We start from the raw sequence: 5,669 nt of genomic DNA, 5'->3' as shown, positions 1-5,669 counted from the left end.
GGCGGCTGGGCCGGTTGGCTAGCTGGGCCGCACGGCTAACTGGGCCAAGGCCCAGTCGGGAGGGGGGGTTGTTTTCCTTTTATTTTAGTAATTTTACTTTATTGTTTTATCATTATGCTCATTTAATTTTGTTTTACAAAATATATACAAAAGCACCTAAATTAGTGGGACTAGTTTTACCACTGCCACAAAAAGTCCACACCTAATTAAAATAGTTTAATACTCTATAAATTATGAAAGCCATTTATTTAAATGTTTAAGCTACTGTTTTATTTATTTATTTTAGAGCCTTTAAGCACTTTATCAAAGTTTGGTTTCTCTGCCACAATTACCTATGCAATATTTGGATTACTCCAAACATTTTAGTTTTAATATTTGAAAACTTTCATTGTTTGCCTCTATTTTGAATTTGAATTTGAATCGGTTTCGAACTAACGCGAGATTAGCGACAATAACGGAGGTGACGTGGCGTTATTAGCAGAGGTTACTGTAGCTTGATTATCCGGGCGTCACATTAATGCCTACTCGTCCTCGAGTAGGTAAATGATAAAAGAAATAATTTATGAAGTGTGAATGCTAGCAAAGTGCACAAGTTTGATCAATGACAATTTCAATCACTTTTCCTAGCATCATAACAGCAATTCTTTCTCATAAAAAATCTCATGTTAAAGTGGCAACCAATTCACATACACATGAGCAAAACGTTTCAACCAGACACATAGAAAGATAGGGCTTATAATTTCGCCTCCCAACATATTCACTTCAAGGGTGATGTCAGCAATAATAACTCATGCTACCCATATCCAAGTGGATATATGTGCCTAGATCTTTCCTCACCACATGGTGCTTGCCAAAAGAGAAAAAATAAAAGGAACAGAGGGGAAAACTTTGACTCTTGCATGGAAGTAAATATATAAAAGTAAAAGATAGGCCCTTCGCAGAGGGAAGCAGAGGTTGCCATGCGCTTATTTGTTTGTATGCTTAACCCCTTAGTGCAAAAGAACGTCACGTTATATTGCCCCTTGTGATGGCAACCTTTATTATGCAGCCTGTCGCTTTTATTCTTCATCATCACAAGTTCGTACAATGCTCAATTTTCTCTTACACTAAATGATCTCACACTTTTAGAAGCAATTTTTATTGCCTTATTGCACCAATGACAACTTACTTGAAGGATCTTATTCAATCCTTAGATAGATATGATGGACTCTTGAAAATAAGATTTGGGTTTAAGTGTTTTTGGATGCACAAGTAGTATCTCTACTTGGTGCGGAATTTTTGGCTAGAAAAGATGGGAGGCAAGCACCACATGTTGAAGGATCTATATATGAACAAACATAAACCATTACATTGTCTTCCTTGTCCAACATCAACAATTTTGGCATATAATATTTTGATGGGGGCTCACAATCACAAAAGATTTCCAAGATAGTGTATTTGCATGTGAAAGTTTTTTTCCTTATACTAATTATTCGTAAATTGCTTGTATGACCAATATTGTGATTGTCAAGCCTCAAAAGATTTTACTTTCTAAACCCAATGAGAAGCTACCACTAGGCATGATATGATTTCAACTACATGACATTCAATTTATTCAACAATTTACTCATAGGATACAAGTGAAGCACAAGAGTAAATGACAAGCTACTCCAAAAAGATATAAATTAAGATCATGAGCATAATATTTCTTTCTCTCAAATTAATTTAAGTGGAGCAAGAGAGAATTTCTTCAAAAATACTAAAGCACACCATGCTAAAAAAGATATAAGTTAAGCACTAGAGCAATTCCATAGAAAAGAGCTTCATTGACGGGATGTGAATGCCGCTTACCTAGCCTCCCTGACAACTATATGAGGACTCTATTTTATTTAAAAACTTTCAGATCTAAGTATTTTATTAAAACATCAAGCAAAATGAAAATAAAATGACATTCTAAGAATAGCACAACTCATGTGAAGAAGTAAAAACTTAGGCTCAACCAATACTAACCGATAATTGTTGAAGAGGAAAGACGGGATGCCTATCGGGGCATCCCCAAGCTTAGATGCTTGAGACTTCTTGAAATATTATCTTGGGGTGCCTTGGGCATCCCAAAGGTTGAGCTTTTGTGTCTCTGTAATTCTTCTCATATCACTGTTTTCCTAAATCTCAAAAGCTTCATCCACACAAAACTCAATAAGAACTCGTGAGATAAGTTAGTATAAACCAATGCAAAAACCTTATCATCCTATACTGTATCAAATCACTAAAATTATTATTCAAAATTGCACACTAAATGCCTCTGCATATTTAATACTCCTATCCTCAAATAGAATCATTAAACAAGAAAACATATGCAAACAATGCAAACATAACAGCAATCTGCCAAAACAGTACAGTCTGTAAAGAATGCAAGAGTATCAATACTTCTTAAACTCCAAAAATTACGAAAAAATACCACACTGTGGAAAATTTATCAGAGCTCAATTTTCAAAAAGTTTCAATATTTTATCACATTCTGACTTTTCTAGGGAATTTTTGCAACAGCGGTAAACTTTCTGTTTTCAAACAGCAACATGTAGACTTGTAAAATAAGCATGGCAAAGGCTATCATTGCCACTTCTATTGAAATAAAGTACGCAAAAAATTATTCTAAATAACAGCAAGCAAATCCTAACAAAATAAATTGACACTCCAAGCAAAACACATATCATGTGACGAATGAAAACATAGCTCCAAGTGAGGTTACCGATAATGTTGGAGACGAAAGAGGGGATGCCTTCCGGGGCATCCCCAAGCTTAGTTGCTTAGATCTTCCTTGAATATTACCTTGGGGTGCCTTGGGAATCCCCAAGATTAGGGTATTGTCACTCCTTATTCTCCTCATATCGATGTCTCACCCAAAACTCAAAAACTTCAATCACACAAAATTTAACGAAACTTTGTGAGATATGTTAGTATGATAAAGAGCAAACCATTTCACTTTTGGTACTGTCAACGACAAGATTAATAATTTTTCTGACACAATCCATACTGTAGCATATCATTTCCACAATTTATATTGAAAAATATAAGCCATGGAAACTAGAAAACAAGCAAACTATGCATTGAAAACAGAATCTGTCAAAAACAGAACAGTCTGTAGTATTCTGTACTCCAACCATACTTATGCTACTCCCAAAATTCTGAAACAATAGAAAAACTGGGTAATTTGTCTATTAATCTTCTTAAACAAGAATCAACATTTTATCACACTTCTGTTAAAAATGAGAATTATTTTCGTGAGCACAAAAGTTTCTGTTTTTCAGCAAGATCAAATCAACTATCACCCAACATGACCCCAAAGGCTTTACTTGGCACTTTATTGAAACAAAAGCAACAAAACATGATAAATAAAGTAGCATAATCATGTGAACACACAAAAACAGTAGGTAAAAGTGTTGGGTTGTTTCCCAGCAAGCGCTTTTCTTTAATGCCTTTTAGCTAGGCATGATGATTTCAATGATGCTCGCATAAAAGATAAGAATTGAAACATAAAGAGAGCATCATGAAGTACATGACAAGCACATTTAATTCTAACCCACTTCCTATGCGTAGGGATCTTGTGAGCAAACAATTTATGGGAATAAGAATCAACTAGCATATGAAGGCAAAACAAGCAAAACTTCAAGATTTTCAACACATAGAGAGGAAATTTGATATTGTTGCAATACCTACAAGCATATGTTCCTCCCTCATAATAATTTTCAGTAGCATTATGAATGAACTCAACAATATAACTATCACATAAAGCATTCTTTTCATGATCCACATGCATAAAAAAATTATTACTCTCCACATAAGAAAATTTCTTCTCATCAATAGTAGTGGGAGCAAACTCAACAAAATAGCTATCATGTGATTGAAAATTAAAATCATGATGACAAGTTTCATGGTTATCATTATTCTTTATAGCATACATGTCATCACCGTAATCATAATAGATAGCAACTTTGTTGTCATAATCAATTGAAAGCTCTTCTAAAATAGTGGATTCATCACTAAATAAAGTCATGACCTCTCCAAATCCACTTTTATCATTATAATCATCATAAATAGGAGGCATGCAATCATCATAATAAATTTTCTCATCAAAACTTGGGGGACTAAAAATATCATATTCATCAAATATAACACCCCCAAGCTTATGGCTTTGCATATCATTAGCATCATCGATATTCAAAGAATTCATACTAACAACATTGCAATCATGCTCATCATTCAAATATATTGTGCCAAACATTTTATTGACTTCTTCTTCTAACAATTGAGCACAATTTTCTGAACCATCATTTTCAAGAAAGATGATCAATAATATGATCAATAATATGATGCAATTTCAATTCCATTTTTATGTACTTTTCTTTTATAAACCAAACTAGTGATAAAACAAGAAACTAAAAGATTCAATTGCAAGATCTAAAGATATACCTTCAAGCACTCACCTCCCCGGCAACGGCGCCAGAAAAGAGCTTGATGTCTACTACGCAACTTTATTCTTGTAGACACATGTTGGGCCTCCAAGCACAGAGTTTTGTAAGACAATAGCAATTTCCGCTCAAGTGGATGATCTAAGGTTTATCAATCCGTGAGAGGTGTAGGATGAAGATGGTCTCTCTCAAACGACCCTGCAACCAAATACAAGAAATCTCTTGTGTCCCCAACACACCCAATACAATGGCAAATTGTATAGATGCACTAGTTCAGCGAAGAGATAGTGATAAAAGTGTAATATGGATGGTAGAAATATATTTTTATAATATGAATAATAAAAACAGCAAGGTAACAAATAGTAAACAGGCACAAAAACGGTATTGCAATGCTTGAAAAATGAGGCCTAGGGTCTGTACTTTCACTAGTGCAACCTCTCAACAATGCTAATATAATTGGATCATATAACCGTCCCTCAACGTGCAATGAAGAATCACTCCAAAGTTTCTATCTAGCGGAGAATATAAGACGGAATTGTTTCTAGGGTATGGAACCACCTCAAAGCTATTCTTTCCGATCAATCTATCCTAGAGTTCGTACTAAAATAACATGAAGCTATTCTTTCCGATCGATCTAACCAAGAGTTCGTACTAAAATAACACCAAAGAAAATTCAGATTCATATTATTCAATCCAACACAAAGAAATTCAAAGAGTGCCCCAAGATTTCTACCGGAGAAACAAAGACAAGAACATGCATCAACCCCTATGCATAGGTTACCCCAATGTCACCTCGGGAATCCGTGAGTTGAGTGCCAAAACATGTATCAAGTGAATCAATACGATACCCCATTTTCACCACGAGTATTCTATTGCAAGACATATATCAAGTGTTCTCAAATCCATAAAAGTATTCAATCCGATAACAACAAAATCTCAAAGGGGAAAATTCAATTCATCACAACAAGATATAGAGGGGAAAGCACCATATAATCCGACTATATTAACAAAGCCCGCGATACATCAAGATCGTGACATCTCAAGAACATGAGAGAGAGAGAGAGATTAAACACATAGCTACTGGTCCAAACCCTCAGCCCCGAGGGTGGACTACTCCCTCCTCATCATGGTGGCCGCAGGGATGATGAAGATCGACACCGGAGATGATTCCCCCTCCCCGGAAGGGTGCCGGAAAGGGTCTAGATTGGTTTTCAGTGGCTA

Source organism: Triticum aestivum, chromosome 6A (assembly GCF_018294505.1).
Source record: "Triticum aestivum cultivar Chinese Spring chromosome 6A, IWGSC CS RefSeq v2.1, whole genome shotgun sequence".
NCBI classification, from domain to species: domain Eukaryota; kingdom Viridiplantae; phylum Streptophyta; class Magnoliopsida; order Poales; family Poaceae; genus Triticum; species Triticum aestivum.
The sequence above is the reverse complement of the archived record's forward strand: the minus strand, read 5'-3'. Positions refer to the sequence as shown.